Below are 21,236 nucleotides of genomic sequence, written 5' to 3'. Positions count from 1 at the left end.
TCCGTAAGCAGAAGACAGTATTTCCCAAATGTGATTATTCCATGCATCCTTTTAATAGAAATCTTTTTTGAAGACTTTTTCAAGATTGACATGTATTTTTATTATGATAGATATCCTATATGTATAGGCTTTGGCTAATTACATATAAATTCTTTTTGCTTATAATTTTTATACAACTAAACCAAAATTGATTGATACAATAAAAACAAAACCATATGAATTCTAAAGTTCACATTCTCATTAACATGAAGGAGTATGTTTTGCTAAAATTAATTCATGAAAAAAATTAATGTCTTTAATCATGAGATCTCAGCATGCCTATAATACTTCATGTTTTAAGATAATTCAATTCTTCCACTTCTTTCTGTTGCTCAAACTATTGCATATTTTTCATCTATATCACATGCTGTGAAGTCATTTGACCTCCATTTGCTATAAGTTTCCCTGAAAACTTAGCTGCTTAAATAGTCATTTTATTATGCTGATAGATTCTGTGAGTCAGGAATTCAGACTGAGCTGGGAATGGCTTCTCTTTTCTCCAGGATACCTGGGGCTTAACTGAGAAGACTCAAGGGCTGGCGATAACTCAACATCTTCACTCTGGTGATTGATGCTACCTCTGGGCTGGGACCTCAGCTGGGCAGTTGACTGGAGCTTCAGTACGTGCCTTTGCAGGTAGACTCAGCTTCCGCAATGCATGGAACCCAGGGCAGTCATATCATTGGCAGAACTCAGTGGTAGCTCCCATTTCTTACATGGCAGCTCAGAGCTCCCAAGTGTCCCAGCTCACAAAGTAGAGCTTGCTTCACATGTTCTGTTCTGGCTTCAGCAGTCACACAAGATAATTTCCTCTGTATTCTACTGGTTACAGTGAGACCACAAGTCTATCTAGATTCAGGGAGTGGAGGCATAGACCCCATGTCATAATGGGAGGAGTGTTGAAGAATTTTCAACCACATTTGAAAACTATCACAGCTATGAGAATAACACAAGAAACCAACATGGAACATTAAAAAGGCATCTTTATGTGGTAGTCATCTGGATAATCCAGAGTATGCTTATTCATAGAATAATAACTAAGTTTTTTTCCTTAGTCTCTAAAATTAGCAATTCCAAACACCACAAATAGGTGGTATCTCTCATTTTGGAGGGCGTACTATTAGGCATTAGATACACCGATTAGGACTAAAGAAATGGCCAAAGGCTTTGTTTTCTCCTTTCTCATGGAACACAGAGTGTCATGAGGTCCCCATGTTCCTCTGCCGCTATTCTGAGTGCTCAGCACAGCCAAGGTGGCACCTGCCGTCTGTACATGTACCTGTCTATTTCACCAGCCAGATGCAGACTACCCATCCTCGACAAAGTGCCAATATTGAGCACCATTCATGTTTTAATAGGAAATATCAATATCAGATTTGCTAAGGGAAGAAATGCCATTTAGATTGGTTTATAATTTCAGCTGTTAGAAATGTTTAATTAGTTGCAGATAAATGAATTAAGTTTTTCTGTTGTCAGATCTCAAGAATGTGAAGAGATAATCATTTCAAAGTCTTATTTCAAAGAGCTAAGGAGGAGTGAGGAAGACTAGGGGATGACTGATTATGAATATGGGGTTTCTTCATGAGCTGATGAAAATGTTTTAAAATTTTAGATTGTACTTATGGTTGCACAGTTCATCGATATATTAAAAGCCATTGAATTACATAATTTAGATGATTAAATTGTATGGCAATGTGAGTGATATCTCAATAAAGATGTTATTCAGGCATAAATCATCTATGAAGTTAGAAGTCAGATAAGATTTTCCTCTATTTTATTATGCTGATAGATTCTGTGAGTCAGGAATTCAGACTGAGTTGAGAATGGCTTCTCTTTTCTGCTGTAAGTGACTAGGAGGAAACACAAGGTAGACCCTGATGTTGGATTTTTATCTGGCTTTTGGCTGCATGGATGTTGCACTGTATGAAGATCTATCAGGCATTCTTCTGTATATATATATTATACTTTAATAAATTTTACTTTCAAAAAATCATACCAAAAGGGCTCTCCTAGTGGCTCAGTGGTAGAGAACCCGCCTGTCAATGCAGGAGACACGAGTTTAAGCCCTGGTCCAGGAACATGCCGAGGAACAACTAGGCCCACGCGCCACAACTATTAAGCACGTGCTCTAGAGGCTGGGAGCCACAACTACTGAGCCCACGTGCCCATGTGCCACAGCTACTGAAGTCCATGTGTCCCAGAGCCCATCTTACTCAACAAGAGAAGCCACTGCAATGAGAAGCCCGTGCATGGCAACTGGAGAGTAGCCCCTGCTCACTGCAGCCAGAGAACAGCCCGCACAGCAACAAAGGCCCAGCACAGCCAAAAAGAAATAAAGCAGCCACCATGGCTGTTTTCAAGCTTACCAGCAGATTAACATCCTGCTCACAAAATTTCTAAAAATTTAACAATTGCAGCAGATAACAGGATAAAGAGATGGGAATAAGTCTAGCTGGATCGGATCTCCTATCCCCAGAATCAAATGGTGATGTTCTCCAACAAGAACACACTATGCCCCAAAGTGAACTTCACTCTGCCCCCACAAAGAAGCATCAGTTGGATTCCTGCTATACTGAGGGAGTGAAGAAGTAACCAGTGTAGTCAAGAGAGAACCACAACAGCATCTCAGGTAGTCCCCAGTCATCCCTTTCCATAACTCTTTTTCCCCCACCCACCTATACTTGCCAGAGAAGAGGCAATAATCAGGGCACTCTTGTGCCCTACAGATTTCAAGCCATAAAAGGTCAAGCAGCATGAGCTAAGAGTGGGAGGGAGGGAGCTCTATGAGAATAAAGTTTTAGCTGGATTAAAATGAACTAGATTAGAAATTATCTGAAAGTGACTGAAAGACAGGTTTGTGTGCATGCATACTAAGCTGCTTCAGTTGTGTCCGACTCTTTTAGTCTCTATGGGCTGTAGCCCACAAGGCTCCTCTGTCCATGGGATTATCCAGGCAAGAACACTGGAGTGGGTTGCTGTACCCTCCTCTAGGGGATCTTCCCAACCCAGGGATCGAACCAGCATCTCTTATGTCTCCTGCATTGGCAGGTGTGTTCTTTACCATTAACGCCACCTGGGAAACCTGAAAGGAGGGTTTATCCTAGTATGAATGAATGTGGCAATTGGAGAAATAAATAAAACTGTTTCCAGTACAAATTTGTGTCAGGTTTAAGCTATTTGAGAAGTCAATTATGCTCATTAAATAATTTGAAATTTATCATTGAAATAAAAACTAAAAAATTTAATCTTCTGTATAACTCACAGAAAGATACTTTATGAATAGACTAAATTGGAAGGATGAGTTAGGAAATTATTAAATGTTAGAATTCAAAGTTGATCACCTGATCTAAGGATAATCTGACCTTGGATGAAGACTGAGGCAGGATTCAAGAGGCAGTTACCTGATTGGGTAGCCAGTTTTTTATGGTGGGCAAGAAACAAAAGATATCAAGATTGATTCTTGTTTTCAGCTTAGAGGTCTAAATATAGTTTCACGGTTTTGGAACTAAGAGTTTTTAAAACTGGCATGAATTTATAAAACATTATTTTACATGTATGTATGTTGAAGTTGGAAGAGTCCTCTTTGGATAATAAACTAAGATAAAGATGATGAATATATCATAGTGCTAACATTTATTAAGATTCATGCTAATAATTTTGTTTTGCTTGTTTTAGAGCTTTATATAAATGGTATCATATTCAGTTTGGTCTTCTGGGACTTAATTATTCTACTCATTATGTTTCTAAGATTTCTCCATGCTCATTGTGTATTGCTGTAGTTCATTCATTTCCACCAAATGAATATTCTATGCGGTGAATATTTCATAATTCACTTATCTATTCTTTGTTTGATGGGTATTTCTGTTGCTTTCAGTTTTGTGTTGTGATTATATGTGCTATCATGTACATTCTCCTGGCGCACATATCAGGGACACAATGAGAAAGAGGACAGAGCATTCAAAATGTTTCAATTCTTAAGTTGTGGTGAACTTTTATTTCATTTTATGAACATGATTTATTATTTACATGTATATGTATATCCTTTTGTATGCATTAAATATTATACTTTAAAAGAATAAAATAGGACTATGGATAATATAAGTAGAAATAGGGAATAGGGAATGTTGGCTTAGAGAGGGAAGAACTGCAATTTTATCTATTTATTTTTGACTGGACTGGGTCTTCACTGATGTGTGGGGTTTTCTCTAGTTGCGGCACATGAAGGTTACTCTTTAGCTGTGCTTGGGTTTCTCAATGTGGCTTCTCTTGTTGTGGAACACGGGCCCTAGGGTGTTCTGGCTTCAGTATTTGCACTGCATGGGTTCAGTAGTTGTGGTTCCCAGACTCAGCACAGGCTCAATAGCTGTGGGGCACGGGCTTAGCTGCTCCTCGGCATGTGGGATCTTCCTGGACCGGGAATCGAACCTGTGTCTCCTGCACTGGCAGGTGGATTCTTCACCATTGAGCCACCAGGGAAGCTTAGAGCTGTAATTTTGAATAGGGAGGTTGGAGAAGGCTCACTTGAAGGGGCCATCGGGGGAAAACCTGAGGGAGGTGAGAAAGTGGCCATGAGGAGATCTGGGGAAAGAGTGTTAAAATACAGAGCTCATGTCAAAAAGTGAAAAAACACTAACAGCTATGAACGGAATCTTCAGGGAGGAGTGAGCGGCATAGCATCAGTTACAATGGCTGTTTCCATCTTGCCTTTTGCATTTCTCCCCTGGCTATCCAGTTAAAGCAGCTGCCACTACAGGATTTTACAGCATCTAGAAACAGGTTTCTTCAGCTAGCTTTGCCACAGTGGGGAAAATCCCCTTTCTTCTTAGCTTTTGGGAAACACACACACGGCTTTGCCGGAACACTTAAACATAGAAATGGATCCAGTTACAAAACACAGTCAAGTTGTTCGGTAGCAAGTAAAATATCACCTTATCTGGCTTCGGTATCAATTCCGTACTGCACGTCAAACCTGTTTGGCAAATGCACACGTTACTCCTTTGAATCTTTGAGTTGTCTCCTGTTCCAATTTCTAATCCTCTTCCTTTGCCATCAGACTTCACTCTCTTCAGGACTGGGTCAAATAGCTAAAGTGTGGCCCCCCTGCGTAGATAAACAGGTTCTTAGTAAGTTTACAGAGACCTTTCAAAGAAGGTATCTTTGCCACAAAAACATCAGAAATGTATCCGGGCCTTTTCTCCACATCTCCTCATATCACTTGCCCTGGTAAAGATGTTTTTCCACTCAGTTTACTATACTGTAGTGTTTTCAGTAAGCCTTAGAGGAAATGAGTTTTTAAAATAAACTTCAAAGGAGTTACTACAATCCATAATGGCTCCAAAAAAATAAAAGTCAAACAGTAATTTTCCATAAAACTGAAAGTGATGCAGTTTTGTTTCCTTATAGATGTTGAAAATGTCCTCATTATTCTCTTATAGCAATAAATGGTGATTCTATTGATAGTAAGATGTGGGAACCTTCATGCATCTCAAAGGCATAGTGAGTAGTCCATGTATTTGTTGGTGGTGGAAAAATATTTTTTAGCAACAAAGCACCTGCTATGGCAAATACAATCAGTGTATTAATGAAAAATAAACTGTATATAATGTTTTTCAGGCCACAACAGCCTGGGAGAGGATGACCAAGTTGTGTCCTACCCAGCAGGATTTCCGTGACCCTTAAGCTTCTGTCCCCCAGCTCTCAAGCTGATTCTTTGCTGTGAAATCTGGGGATCTTGGGTTTTTCTTGGCAGCCATGGCAGCCACAGTTGAGGTACTGGTACAGTTCACGACAACAAAAGATTTAGAATATTACACGAGCCTGTTATACTACTTGGTAAAGCAGCAGTAGTATTTGAGAAGATTGACTCCTATTTTGAAAGAAGTTCTACTGTGGGCAAAGTGCTATCAAACAGGATTGCACGCTACAGGATTGCATGCTACAAAGAATTTCTTTGTAAAGGGAAGAGACAATCAACGAGGCAATGTTCATTGTTGTCTTATTTTTAGAAATTGCCACAGCCACCCTAACCTTTAGCAACCACCACCTTGGTCAGTCAGCAGCCATCAACATCGAAGCAAGACCCTCCACTAACAAAAGGCTTACAACTCGCTGAAGGCTTAGATGATGGTTATTATTTTTTAGCAACAAAGTAATTTTTAACCAAGGCATTACATTGCTTTATTAGCCATAGTGCTGTTGAATACTTCATAGACCACAGTATAAGGTAAAGATAACTCAAATGCACTGGGAAACCAAAAAAATGCACATGGGATATTCTCTTTACTGAAATGGTCTGGAACCAAACCGCATTATCTCTGAGATCTACCTGTAGGTTGGAGAACTTCCAACCATGAGAGATGGGGGATGAGATTGGGAGCGGATAGTTGCCTCTAACCCCTTCTGCTCTTTGGGTCCTGCTGGAATGTCTGGTGGTGCTAAACAAATGCTGCCTTAAATGGGATGATCTTTCAGCCCCAGGATTTTTACTCACTCACTTTGTACATTGATCACCTTAGTCTAAATTATATGACAGGAATAAATGACCCACAAATAAACATGCTGTTCTTTCTTGCTCCGGTTACATGTGCATTGTGCATCATCTGGGGCTCAAATCTGAGTATTTGATCAATGACCCAGCAGTTACCTGGGGCATGCAGTCTATGCCAGGAAAAAGAGGGTGGAAGAATTGCTTTACAGTTTGTGTTGGGAATCGGCACCTGGCCTTCGGGTTTCCCAGGTGGCACAGTGGTGAAGAATCCTCCTGCCAATGCAGGGGAAGCAAGAGATGCAAGTTTGATCCCTGGGTTGGGAAGATCCCCTGGAGTAGGAAATGGCAACCCACTCCAGTATTCTTGCATGGAGAATTCCATGGACAGAGGAGCCTGCTGGGCTACAGTCCATGAAGTCACAAAGAGTGGAACACAACTAACACAACTCTTATTAGTCAACACTTTTACTACTTTCCTTTCCTCAAGCAGATCATCACAGCATTAAGCTTGATGTCAAAGATGTGACAACATCTAATCCTACAAGTGGTGCCAGGCAGCCAATATTGGAGAACAAAAAACACAACTTGACATATTACATGAACTTGAGCAAGACATTTTATCTCTCTGAGCCTCAACTTTGTCTTGTATATAGGGGATGGTAATAATATTCACCCCTCAGGGTTGTTTAGAGGTAAGATGAAGTAATGCATTCAAACAGCAGGTAAATGTGAGAGTGGAAAAGATTTAATTGCTGCCCCATAATGCTCTTTCTCAGATATCATCTCCAAAAAGTTATGCAATTTTTCCCTCTTCAATTTTTCATTCCAAACAGAAAATAAAAATTACATGTTTCAATAAAGTTATCTGCACATCTAAAAAGGTGTCTTGTTGACACTGACATTTTTCCTTCATTGTTTTACTTTGAAAATAGTGGTGTGATTTAGCAATTAGAGTAGGAATCTTCCTACAGCTTTTAATTCCTTATCCCCCTCCTCCTAAAGAGAGGTTAGGCTGTGCCTGCTTGTTATTTCCTCCTCCTGTTGCCCACCAGGTAAGTGGAATGTGGGTTGCAGAATTTGAGAATGAGGACAGGCAGCTAGAGCCTCGGGGTCTGGAGGAAAGGAGGGGGCGGAGTGGTTAGAGGCTTCCCTCTAATCATCAGACATTCCTTTCATCAGAAAGGGGAGATGTTTCTCTCTTGGGGCTGGGATTCTGGAGACTGCATGTAGGGGGGTGTTTCTCTCAGGAATTTTAGGAAAGGAAAATGCAGAATGTACAGATTTGACTTTAAATTAGTTTAAATTATGTTTGGCTGCAAGCAAGAAAAACTTCTAAACAATAATAGCTTACATAAGATAGAAGATTGTTCCTCGATCACTTACAAAGTCCAAATGCAGGTAGTATTTCACCGTCATGGAAGTTCCAGACCATCAAGGACTTGTGATCCTTTTCCTGTTCCATTAACCTTAGCATGCTCTCCCATGGTCCAAAATAGATGTTTCAGTTCCAGCCAAATCGTCTGTATTATTGCCAGCATAAAGGAAGAAGGGACACAGAGGGCCTGCCGACATTCTTTAAGGAAATTGCTTAGTCGCTTGACCACACCTGGGAATCGTCTGATTTTATTCGAGATGTACAGCCTAATGAAGGAAAGGAAAACACTCATTGGAGGGGAGGAATAGCAGACATCCCATACCGAAAGAGAAGATAATTTTAAGGTGGTGTTGTGGACTGTGTAGTTCAATGTTTTTAACAGTCCTTGAGATGTGAAGTGAAGAATCTGAGTTATTTTGAAATAAAACCTTGGTTTCTGTACTAAATGTCATTGTCTCTGACCTAGATTTGAGGCTGAGCCACACGAGCTATGGCTCAGTGCTCATCTGGCCACCACATTCACCACTAAGTCTGTGATTCTGGCTACCATGCATGGGCTCCTGCCACTGAAATGCCATCCTATTCCCATCTATATAACCATCTGAGACAGGAAAGCACCTCTTCACCATCAATATTTCAATTTATTGGAATCTTCAATGGGTGGCCTTGATCTCTTGCTCTCATACACTGTGGAGTAATACTATATTTAAGTATATGTACTCTTTCACCTTCTTTTATTTGTACAGATTCGTACAGAAGTGGCCAAAACACTTCTCTCTTGAGAACTTCAGTGTTCCAGGACAAGCCCAAGCCTTTGACTCTCTCTTTTGTCAAGATGTGGTTTCTGCCTTTAAGGGAATTTAGGAAATACCCTGTTGCTTTACTCATCTTTCATAAGATTGCTGACACTGAAGTCCTGTGAACTGCACTCCTGGCCACCTTGTGTCTTCATTTTTGCTGATCATCATACTAGTATTCTATGATAATTTATCATCCTCTGTGGGGATTTTAGAAAGCCCAAGTCCCAGAAATAAGTATAAGGATTAGCTGTTCACTTTCCTTTTCTCAGCATGCTAGTTATAAATATAGTATACTTTTTGTTGTTAAAGCAATACGTGTTCATTATAGAAAATTTGGATAAGTATCAGTTCAGTTCAGTTCAGTTCAGTCACTCAGTTCTGTCCAATTCTTTGCAACCCCATGAACTGCAGCACGCCAGGCCTCCCTGTCCATCATCAACTCCCAGAGTTCACTCAGACTCACGTCCATTGAGTCAGTGATGCCATCCAGCCATCTCATCCTCTGTCGTCCCCTACTCCTCCTGCCTTCAATCTTTCCCAGCATCAGCATCTTTTCCAATGAGTCAATTCTTTGCATCAGGTGGCCAAAGTATTGGAGTTTCAGCTTCAGCATCAGTCCTTCCAATGAATAGTCAGGATTGATTTCCTTTAGGATTGACTAGTTTGATCTCTTTGCTGTCCATAGGACTCTCAAGAGTCTTCTCCAGCATAACAGTTTAAAAGCAACAATTCTTCCACAATAGCATGGCAAAACCAAAATTAGTAGTTAAAATTACAATTCTTATTTCAGAGTGTATTTAATTTCTATAAGCTTCTAGAGGTTGGGGACCATGCTTGTTTACCTAGGTTAGTTTCTAAAGATGACTCCCAACAAACCATGTCTCCCTGCATTCAGGATCTTGGGTAGTTATCTACCACAGTGAATCCAGTCTTGTCCTATGTAGCTAATACAATTCAGTGGAATTGAGTCTGCATAACTTTTGAGGCTAGGTCACAAGAAACCTTGCAATGTTTGCCTTGGTCTTTCGGTGCTCCGGAGGAAATTGATAACTCTGGTTACCTGGGACTGCCTGGCTGTAAGGAAGCCTAACTTGGCTATGAGCATAGACCAGATGGTGAGAGAGCGATTTTAAGAGAGAGAGACAGACAGGCAGATTTGGCTAGCTCCAGCTGGTCCAGCCATCCAGGTTGCAAGCAAACACCATGTACTGGTCCAGTACATCCAGACCAGTCAGGCCTTCATGTGACTTCAGCCCCAACCAGTATCTGATTGTAACTACATGAAAGACCTACATGACAACTACCCAGCTGAGCCTAGTCAACCTACTGAACTATGAGAGATCATAATGAATTATCAGATCAGATCAGATCAGATCAGTCGCTCAGTCGTGTCCGACTCTTTGCGACCCCATGAATCGCAGCACGCCAGGCCTCCCTGTCCATCACCAACTCCTGGAGTTCATTGAGACTCATGTCCATCGAGTCAGTGATGCCATCCGTAGTAAGGTTAAAATTATGTTTTGGGGTGGTTAATTATACAGCAATAGATAATCACAACACTGTTCTATTAAATCTCTACTCTATCTTCAGCTCCTAGCATGAGTTGGCAAACTTGGTATATTGTAGATGATTGAAAAATATTTGCTAAATTAGTAAATAAACTTACAAGATTACTTGTACACAAATACACATACACACATGATTGTGTTTAATTGTGAAAATTCCTTCGAATGCTAAAAAAATGAGTCTTTTTATTTTGTTGGTTTTGTTTCTAAGTCTCATTTCTCACTGGACTGGATCAGTGATGACTGATTTGGTGTTTTTAAAACAGAGTAAAGCCAAATGTCATAAATGGTTTATTGGAAAATTTCCTGTAAGCATCACTTGTTTATGTAGTTTGGAAAACTTGTTTTTCTAAAAAGTACAATTTGGTTTTGCTTTGAAATTCCAAATTAAAAAACAAACAACGAATTGAGCATCCACACAGTATGGAGATGGTGCTGTGTCCTCACTCATGTGTTTATCACAGGGCAGGGAGTGCTGGTGAGGTGTGACGGTAGAGGACTCTTGGAACCAGTGCAGCTATGGCAGGAGCTTAGATAGGGATGCTAAATACGAGAAAAGTTGTGATTTTTCATGGTTTGTGAACTTGAAATAAGGAGGAGAGAACTAGCATTATTTCAAACATTCTTTGCCCAAATCCACCCTTTACTCTCTTGTGCTCCAAGATGGGTTTTAGAAAAAGAGCCAAGAAAATAGGGTGGAGGAAGAGATGTAGAAAGAGGAGGAACATGACCCTCTCGTGCAGCTTGTGCTTGCTTCAAGGAAGAAAGCTTCACAGGCATCATATGGAAAGCCAAGCATTGTTTTCTCAGTTCCTCTTTTCTCCCACTCCTCCCCTCTCTGTGAAGTTCAGTAGAATAAGATAGCACATTAGCCTTCTCATGAACCTTAGAAAAAAGAACCAGGACTCTCTGAATGAGGGACAGAAGTGTGTTCCTGTTCTGTCCCAAGTCAGGTGCCATAGGGACAAGTTTGCAGGCATCAGCAACCAGGGTTTTGTACTTCTGAATCAGAAAGTCCTGCTTCTCTGCCAAGATAGGAAATAATTAATGTGAAGAGGCTAGAACAGAGCAAATACTCAACAAATCTTTGTCACTATTCAGACTGCGCCAAACAGGAGCCTTGGTGCAAATTAATCGAGCCCCACAGTGTCCAAGGAGTTGACTAGCAAGTATGAAGTATCATCTGAAATAAGGAGGATTCTGTGTTATGGGCTATCAAGCCTCTTTAGATGTTAGAATGGGTCCTGTCTTGTTGTCAAGGGCATCCCTTCCACCTCAAACTTGTGCTATCCTGCTTCAAACACTTAAGAACATGACAAGCGCAAACAAACCTTAGAACTCCTACAATGTATTCCCAGGACTGCCAATTTTATCCTGAGGGAAAGTTTTAGAAGGAATTATCAGCACCCATTTGAGACTTCTATATGTGTTTTGACATGAAATATACTAAAGAAGTGGACCTACAGAGGTTGCTGCCATATTTCTAATTCACAAAGAGGTGTGCTTTTCTCAAGATTTTAGTGGAGGTCTGGCTGCTGCTGTGCACAATTGGAGATATGTGGAGAGGTTTCTTCTCACTTAAAATTTTTTCTAACTAATCTAATTCTGACTTCCACTTCAACAGTCCTCTGCTCAGATTTTCTACTTTAAACAGACAACCCTCCTGACTCTTTTCTGTTCTCCAGGGAAATATGGGAGCTGAGTGGCTTTCTGTGGTGTGTGCTACTTGACCTCACCCTGGTGCATAGATGATTTTGCCTCCTGCGGCTCCAAAAAGCTTCTTTGATAAATTGATTTCTCTTTCTTAAATAGTTGCCCAGAGGGTCAAAATTTAATTTGTTTGTCACTGAAAGAAAAGGTGTGGCCTTGGGAGTTTTGACACAACCCCGAGGGCCTCACCAGCAACCTATTGCTTATCTAAGCAGAGAATTAGATGTAATTTCATGTGGGTGGCCCCACTGCCTAAGAGTAATTGGGGCAGCGGCTTTATTAGCACCTGAAGCTTTAAAAATAATTAATGGACGAAACCTTACTGTACTGACTTCTCATGATGTGAGTAGAATCTTAAATTCTAAGATTAATATTTGGATGACAGACAGTAGGCTTCTTAAATATCAGTCATTGTTGTTAGAAGGACCAGTGCTGCTGCTGCTGCTAAGTCGCTTCAGTCGTGTCCGACTCTGTGCGACCCCATAGACGGCAGCCCACCAGGCTCCCCTGTCCCTGGGATTCTCCAGGCAAGAACACTGGAGTGGGTTGCCATTTCCTTCTCCAATGCATGAAAGTGTCACTCAGTTGTGTCCGACTCTAGCAACCCCATGGACTGCAGCCTACCAGGCTCCTCTGTCCATGGGATTTTCTAGGCAAAAGTACTGGAGTGGGGTGCCATTGCCTTCTCCGAGAAGGACCAGTAACGAAGCTTAAAGTTTGTGGAAATTTAAATCCTGCCACTTTCCTTCCTGAGAAGGAAAATGAAATACCTGATCACGATTGTTCCCAGTTTCTAACTTTAAACTATGCAGCTCGAGAAGATCTAATGGATACCCCATTAGACAATCCTGACATGGAAATATTTACAGGTGGCAGTTCTTTTGTTTGGGATGGAAAGCGTAAAGCAGGTTATGCCGTTGTGACTGCTGAACAGGTTTTAGAAGCAAAATCTCTCCCCCAGGGAACCAGTGCTCAGTTAGCGGAGCTTATGGCTCTGACCCGAGCTCTAGAGTTAAGCAAAGGGCAGCGGGTAAATATCTACACAGATTCTAAGTGTGCTTATTTGACTTTACATGCTCATGCTGCAATATGGAAAGAAAGACAGTTTAAAACAGCAACAGGAGAACCTATTAAACATTTCAGAGAGATCAAGAGACTTTTAACTGCGATATATTGTCCTAAAGAAGTAGCTGTTCTGCATTGCAAAGGACACAACAAAGATGGGAGTAAAGTAGCTAAAGGGAATCAGCTGGCTGACTGTCAAGCCAGAAAAGCGGCACTTTACGAAACCCCTTCACTACAGACGCCTTTGATCTGGACAGGTCCTGTGGAACAGGAAAAACCACAATATACTGAGGAAGAATTAGAAAGACCCAAAGACTGAAAAGCTAGCAAAATCTGGATTACAACGAAGTGGAAAGTATCCTCGAGAGGACTGGGAAATTGATTTTACTCATATGCCAAAAGCTAATGGATATTCTTGCTTACAAGTTTGAATAGATACTTTTACTGGATGGATTGAGGCTTTACCCTGTCGTAGTAAACAGGCTAAGGAGGTTAGAAAGATTTTAATCCATGAAATTATCCCCAGGTTTGGGCTGCCATGGAGCCTTCAGAATGACAATGGCTCCGCCTTTAAAGCTGCTGTAACTCAGCGGGTGTCTAAAGCTCTAGGAATAGAATATCACTTACACTCCTGGAGACCCCAATCCTCAGGGAAGGTTGAAAAAGCTAATGACATTATCAAAAGACATCTGAGCAAATTAACTCAAGAGACACAGGACAATTGGATTAAAGTCCTATCCATAGCTTTAATGTGGGCTCGAACTGCCCCAAAAAAGGAGGGACTGTGCCCCTTTGAATGTATTTATGGAAGGCCTTTGTTATGCACAGACATTGTTATAGACCCTGAAGCCTTGAAATTAACTAGTTATGTAACTCAGCTCTCAGCTTTTCAACAGACATTAACAGACCTCTGGGAGACGACTCCTGACCCAGCCTCTGAGTCAAGCAAGCCTCTATTTGAGCCAGGAACCGAGGTCCTCATAAAAACACTGGGGCCTGGGGGCCCATCCCTTGAGCCCCTCTGGGAAGGCTCTCACCAGGTTATTCTTTCTTCTCCCACAGCTGTCAAAGTGCCAGGAATTGGTTCATGGGTACATCACACTCAAGTTAAGAGATGACACCCTGACCAGAACTAAGTGACTTCATTTTATGTCTTTACTGTCTATGCTCTGACTTTGTACTTTTCAGATGGGCCTGATAATCTATGTGAGCCTACTTCTGCTGACTCCAAAAATCCTGTGTCTGCTGTTTGATCCTCAAGACAATGCCTTCCTGTCCTGGGCTCACTCCTACGCAGGATTTCACAATCCGTCTAACTGCTGGGTCTCTGGAGCACTCCCCTCTTCATCAGTGAAAGGCTTCCCGTGGTGGACATCTCCACTTCAAGGAAAATACTTTCTCCAAGTCTGCAAATACCTTCCACAACAATCATATGCAATGCCTCTTCTTAAACTGATGACATCTAACAACATTAAGATGGACTGATGTAACTATGGACATAATGTGACTTTCCATTTTGATTTTAACTTGGTTTAATGACTATTTTGCCTTACGTCTGTAACTGTATAAAAGCTTTAAAGTTACAAATGGTTGTCCAAGCTCCTACAAATGCCACAGCCTCCTCCAACTATTACTTGGGGCCCCTGGATCAGAGACCCTCAATATGAGGGTTAGGAGAATATGTTGCCTCAACAATTTAGGGACCTCGCCCCTAAACAGCAGGAAGTAGTTATGGAATGAAAACAACGCCCCTTTCCCTTGGCAACATAATTCTCCTAAAAGAAAAGGGGGGAATTAAAGAGTCATTTCCTAGGCAGGTTGATAAGAAGTCTAGGGGTCCCCAAGGAGATAGAGGTCTGGAATTCTCACGGAGGAATTAAGGACAAACTTTTTTGTCCCTCTATATTCCTTAAGATTATATATCTTATGTGCTTGAGGACAGTCTCTGGAAAAAACTTTCTGGCTGATCCTGTTATCTTAAGGTGTAAATTATGGGAGTAGGTCTAGTGAGGTCTTTACAACCTCCAGACATTCTTTTGATTCACTGTAATAACTAATTAGAGAGTATATAACTCCATGGCTAACACTAGCAAGGGGGTACTCTTTCTGCCCCCTTCTGATGCCTATGTCAGAAGCTTTCTCTATCTCCTTTATATTTTAATAAAACTTTATTACATAAAAGCTCTGACCGATCAAGCCTTGTCTCTGGCCCCAGATTGAATTCTTCTCCTCTGGAGGCCAAGATTCCCGGCGTCTTTGTGTGGTTCAGCAACAACCTTTCATCACTTCTGGCTTGCTTTTAAATAAATTATCTTTTAACCACACCCACTAAATTCATCCAAAGAATGTCCAGTTTCACCTTAAGCAAATAAGAAAAGCTACCCAGAGTGTTAGCTCCAGGAAGGCTGAGAATTGTGGTCAGGTGCAATGATACCACACTTGTTCTGGGGTATGTCTTCATCCCACCAGGTCAGAATAGTCAGCTATTAGCCCATCTGTGGAGTCTTATTGCATAAATGAGCCAGTTCATGTTGGACTAATTCTGAATGATCAAATTCAGCAGGTTTATCGGTGAAACAGTGGGTCAACTTTGATTATTTAAAATGAATGAAATGCTAGGTCAGACCACAGGGTAACTGCTGCTAATAGGCATATTCCATCATCCACAGGATATTTATTGATATTAAGCCAAACATTAGTGTTCCTTTGAACAAAGCTTGAGAAGTGCTGAGTTAGACAATATGTGGATTAAAACAGTTTCACTAGATTACCTCTACTCAGGGTTCAGCAATGTATCACCTCTTCCAGGGAGCCCTGAATACCTCCACAACCGTGTTCCTGTATTGCACCACTCAGTCTGGAATGCAGTGTTCAAGTTCCCCATCTGTTCCCATTGGGACTGTGTGCTCTTCATATGTACTAACCACAAGTTTGGCTTTGAAGAGTAAGTGAATGGGCAGATGGATGGATGAGTGCAGTATCTGATTGACTGTCATATTGAAAGAGTGTTGTACATAGGCAGTAGCTCTTGAACACAGGACTTCTTTCCAGTAATGGTGGATAGTATTACTCATCTTGAGAGGTTGTAGAGAGGAAAAAAATGAGATAAGCAAGATGATTTTATTTAGCAAGCTTATAACAGTGAGTTAATCTGGAGCTAAATATTGTGAAAACATTCCCAGTCCTTAATCAAATGATACTGTTTCCATTTATATCATGACAGAATTTGGTTGGCCAGTCACTCTCATCATTCATACACCAGTAGGCAGGGCAGATTTTCATTGTTCTTGAACATCCTGTTTTTGGATTTCCCAGGAAGGAGTTCACATTTCCTCATAGTTTACTGATACTTCTACTTTGTCGTGCTACGGTGATATGGATGGTCCCTTAGAGAATCTGGACTGTGAGTATTTTGATATCCCAATTTATGATCCTGCTTGGTTCAATTTGGATTGGTCCAGGAAAAAGAAAAAAAAAAACAGAAAAAAGAAATTCACAAATTTATTTTTTAATAATGAAATTTAATCCCTTAAGGATACAGTGCCATTTTATTTTAATTTTAATTTTTATTATGCTTCAGTTCAGTTCAGTCACTCAGTTGTGTCCAACTCTTTGCGACCCCATGAATCGCAGCATGCCAGACCTCCCTGTCCATTACCAACTCCTGGAGTGCACCCAGACTCACGTCCATCGAGTCAGTGATGCCATCCAGCCATCTCATCCTCTGTTGTCCCCTTCTCCTCCTGCCCCAAATCCCTCCCAGCATCAGAGTCTTTTCCAATGAGTCAACTCTTCACATGAGGTGGCCAAAGTACTGGAGTTTCAGCTTTAGCATCATTCCTTCCAAAGAAATCCCAGGGCTGATCTCCTTCAGAATGGACTGGTTGGATCTCCTTGCAGTCCAAGGGACTCTCAGGAATCTTCCGCAACACCACAGTTCAAAGCAACAGTTCTTCAGTGTTATGATGCTTGGTGTGTCCCAAATAATTACATTTTCGGTATGGAAAACAAGTTTGATAAAATCTGAATTTATGTTTGTTTGGCAACTGGATGCCAAAGAGAAATGTAAGAAATATTTTATTTTTTAAAACCTTATTTTTTGATTGCTCTGAGTCTTTATAGCTGTGTGTGGGCTTCAGTAATTGTGGCACATGGGCTTAGTTGCCCTGCGGCATGTGGAATCTTCCTGAGCCAGGGATCGAACACATGTCCTCTGCATTGGCAAGTGGATTCTTAACCACAGGACCACCAGGGAAGTCCAAGAAATCTTTTCAAAGTTGGAGATTATTTAGATTTTTTTAAAGTGTGTATTTATCTAAGTTAATGCTTGCATGGCATTGAAATGGTACATGCACTAATATATGACTGACATGAAAAGTCAGGGGATAAAAGACACCTTCACTTAGGAATGACTAAATTTGGGAATTATCAAGAGTAGAGCAGACAGATACTTCAGGGACTTGTTGCACTGAATAACTTACTATGGTAAAAACAACATTTACTTTGAGAACATTCCTATATTTTTCAAAATAACTCATGACATCATTTTGTATAATAGATGAGCTTCTTTCTGTGGTCATGGTTTCATAATTTGTAAAACCTAAACTTCTTAGTTGGAATCTTTGGTTTTTGTAGTTCTTTTCTAGAGTGCAATAACATTAAATTGCTTTGGGTTGAGTGTTTTAAATTCTGAGAGATATGACTTCCAAAGTCACTAAACAAACAGGCAGAAAGACGAAGTCATTGGCCTCCAACAGCTGTTTAAGCCCAATGATGGATTGTATGTGATTACAGACTGGATTGTTGTTTTTAACTAACAAAAAGGTAGACCCTCATTTTCATAGAAACCCTGATATAAATATAAATAAAAATCCCTGGTCTAAGTTCTAAAGCCACTCCCTTGGGCAAGTTTAATATACATGGTTGCTGGAACAGTAACCCCAAAACTACAGCCGGGAAGCTTGTCCCATTGGTAAGTGTACCTGAAAGGCTGCCTGTGGAGTCAGGGCTAGATGTTCTGAGTGGCTCTCTTGTCTTGAGATTGAAACCCTGTTAAAGGAGCTCTAATGTGAAAGATGATTAAGCTTTTTTTTTTGGGCCACTCCATGCAGCATGTGGGATCTTAATTTCCTGACCAGGGATCGAACCCATGCCTCCTGCATTGTAAGTGCAGAATCTTAACTGCTGGACAAGGAAGTTCAAGGAGATTACACTTTGATGCTGGCAAAGGTGCTAAAAGGCAGGAGCTGCTTTAGGAAGAGGGGAGACTTGCACTTGTTCCGTTACCGTGCTGTTGCGGTGGTTGAAGCTTTTTCAGCAGAACACAGGACTCTGGTGTCTGAGGAGACAGGTTGTGTGCAGACGCTTGAAGAGCAGAGAAAGGGCAGGTGTGGCCGGCTGCACGTCTTTCACGTATTGTGTCTGTAAATCAGGTTGTTGTACTTAGCATGGCTGTGTGACAATCTCAAGATATAGTGGCATTAAAAAAAAATCTATAGTTATATTAACAAGGAAGGCAGCTTGTTTTTATTAGGTCTGGAGTTTCATCCAGAAGATTAGAGGCCTGGTGGCTGGAATTGTCTGAATGCTCCTTTACTCACGTGTCAGGTGGGCGACGAGGCTATCGGCTGAGGGTCTTTCTAGGGCTGTCAGCTAGAAGTGGTACACATGACTGCTCTGTTTAGCCTAGATTTTCTCTCCACATGGTGGCTGGTTTTCAAGGGTAAGCATCTTCAGCAAATCTGGCTGGTGACCTGTGCATCACACAAGGCCCCACACTCATCTCATGCTTGGTGTAGTGTTCTGTGGTACTTGTCTTGAAATTTTTAAGTTTTGCAAAAGGGGCTGCTCATTTTCATTTTGTATTGAAAGTGAAAGTGAAGTCACTCAGTCGTGTCCGACTCTTTGCCACCCCTTAGACTGTAACCTACCAGGCTCCTCTGTCCATGGGATTTTCCAGGCAATAGTACTGGAGTGGATTGCCATTTCCTTCTCCAGGGGATCTTCCTGACCCAGGGATCGAACCCTGGTCTCCCGCATTGTAGGCAGACGCTTTACCATCTGAGCCACCAGGGAAGTCCCATTTTGTATTGGGTCCCAATTATCTAGCTGGTCTTGATTGAGAGCCAGAGAAAGAGAAGTTGCCAGAGGCTATATGGCCCTTTCTGACCTCATCTAGGAAGTCAGGCTCCCGTGACATTGCATTTTTTAGAAGTGAGTCACTGAGGTTTCCCATATTTGGAGAGAGAAGGATAGATTCCACTGCTTGATGGAAGGATGTCAAGGTTATATGAGAACATAAATATTGCTATCACATTTGGTGGAAAATACAATCTGCTACAAATATTCTGCACATATTTCTGCAGGTGCCACTTACTGGGTACAGTTTTTATTTTGGATAATCTTGTATACTAGAATGTTCAAATTAAAGTTAGAGACCGAAACTCCAATATAGACTTGAGATAATATTCCGTAGCCAGATCACAATGTGAAAAGTTTACATTCCGTGTCTGAAACTCCTCAATCACTTTCATATGGAGAGAGCTGATATGGAGGAGAATTTTGAAATGATTTCTTTGTGAAGAGAAGTTGCTCCATTATAGGAAATGATGAAAGTGAAAGTGTTAGTCACTCAGTCTAGCCTGATGCTTTGTGACCCCATAGACTGTAGCCCACCAGAATCCTCTCTCCACGGAGTCCTCCAGGCAAGAATACTGGGATGGGTAGCCATCCCCTTCTCCAGGGGATCTTCCCCACCCAGGGATCAAACACAGGTCTCCTGCATTTCAGGCAGATTCTTTACCGTCTGAGCCATCATTATTTCCTTTACTGCAACTTAAGTAAGAAGAGACTTCAGTGTGTCTGTTTGGAGAGTTTTGAAACATGTTTCATGCAGTTGAGATTCTCACTAGACTACTGCCCAATTCTCAGAAGACTTAGAGCAATGGCAACAAGAAAAAGTGTTATTTTTTTTATTACAAATCTTATTATATTAAAATTTGGTATTGGTTATTATTATTTTGCTTAAAATAACATTTTTATTTTATTTATTATTCTACTAAAATTGCTACTGTTTTTAAAAGGTGACAGTAATTAAAGTTTTTATTATTCCACCATAGAGTAAGCAAGGTAGGTAGGCCCAGGGTAGGGTTATTTATGGGCTCACCATACTTATCATAACGGTTATATACAGACATGACCAACATCTGTGAGGAACATGTATCTTTTTGAGAAGCCCAAACCCAACCCCCGTTGAGGCCTCTTGGCCATCACCAAACCCTCCCAGAGGCCATGGGGAGGAATCTGTTCCAATGGGCCCAAGACACACTTAATTCCTCTTAGGAAAAGGAGGGGAAGTACAAGAAGCTGCTTTTGGAGATGACCACTGCAAATATTTGGATTCAGGCAGGATGGAGGGTTTATACCTCCAGATTTCAAAACAGCCAGAGAATATTTTCTGTGGACCAGAGACGTGAATCACTTGTGTAGGTGAATCAATATATGATTATCATTGATTTTATCTAATGCCCTAAATGAGTGAAGGACCAGAAGCCAGCAGTTGGCGTTGATATCAGATTAATGAAGGGGTACAGGGCACCTATGACTAGGATGCTCCACCATTCTTGTTTTTCCAGGACTGAAGGGTTTCCTAGGACATGGGACTGTAAATGCTGAAACAGGGGTACTACCAAACAAACTAGGATGGTTGGTCACCCTTCGCTTGACAATCCATAATAGGATGCATCTGCCTGTCTGAGACAAGGGAATCTCAGGGGAGGCATTCAGGAGCGATCCTACTGGAGACCTATGAAAGTGTCCATTAAGGAAAGACTCACTTGTGAACATTTTGGTAATCATGAATTTCAATTGATGTCATCAGTGGATTTTTCTCTAGGCAAGTTCAACCAGGAAGGTATAGGTATAGAGTAGGCAGACATTGTATTTAATTAGAATAGGGCTTTAATCCAAAAGAGTGTGATGAAGCAAGAGCAAGGCAAAGAAATTGGGAGCAAATTTACGGGAGTGATTATAATAAGTGACCATGGAATTTAACCTGGATAATGGGAAAGCGAGTGAGGATACAAGGAGAACCAGTGAAAAGTTTGTAGGCTCAATGGACTAGAAGTGTTTGTGGAGTTGAGAGATTGTTGAAACTGGGGTATAGGAAGTGAACTGGAGGAAAAAAAACCACAACA

General features: G+C 41.1%; 1 long non-coding RNA gene across 1 annotated transcript in view; it reads left to right on the top strand.

The window, feature by feature from the left end:
- Nucleotides 1–14,809, top strand: part of LOC129647711 (uncharacterized) — a 31,010-nt gene extending 16,201 nt beyond the window's left edge. Inside the window, exons 2-3 of the long non-coding RNA XR_008712453.1 lie at nt 543–675; nt 14,230–14,809. This is a non-coding gene — a long non-coding RNA (uncharacterized LOC129647711). The remainder of the gene's footprint in view (nt 1–542; nt 676–14,229) is intronic.
- The last annotated feature ends 6,427 nt before the right edge of the window (nt 14,810–21,236 follow it).

Source organism: Bubalus kerabau, chromosome 3 (assembly GCF_029407905.1).
Source record: "Bubalus kerabau isolate K-KA32 ecotype Philippines breed swamp buffalo chromosome 3, PCC_UOA_SB_1v2, whole genome shotgun sequence".
Lineage (NCBI taxonomy): Eukaryota > Metazoa > Chordata > Mammalia > Artiodactyla > Bovidae > Bubalus > Bubalus kerabau.
Note: the sequence above shows the minus strand (reverse complement) of the source record. Positions and strands in the feature narration are given on the sequence as shown.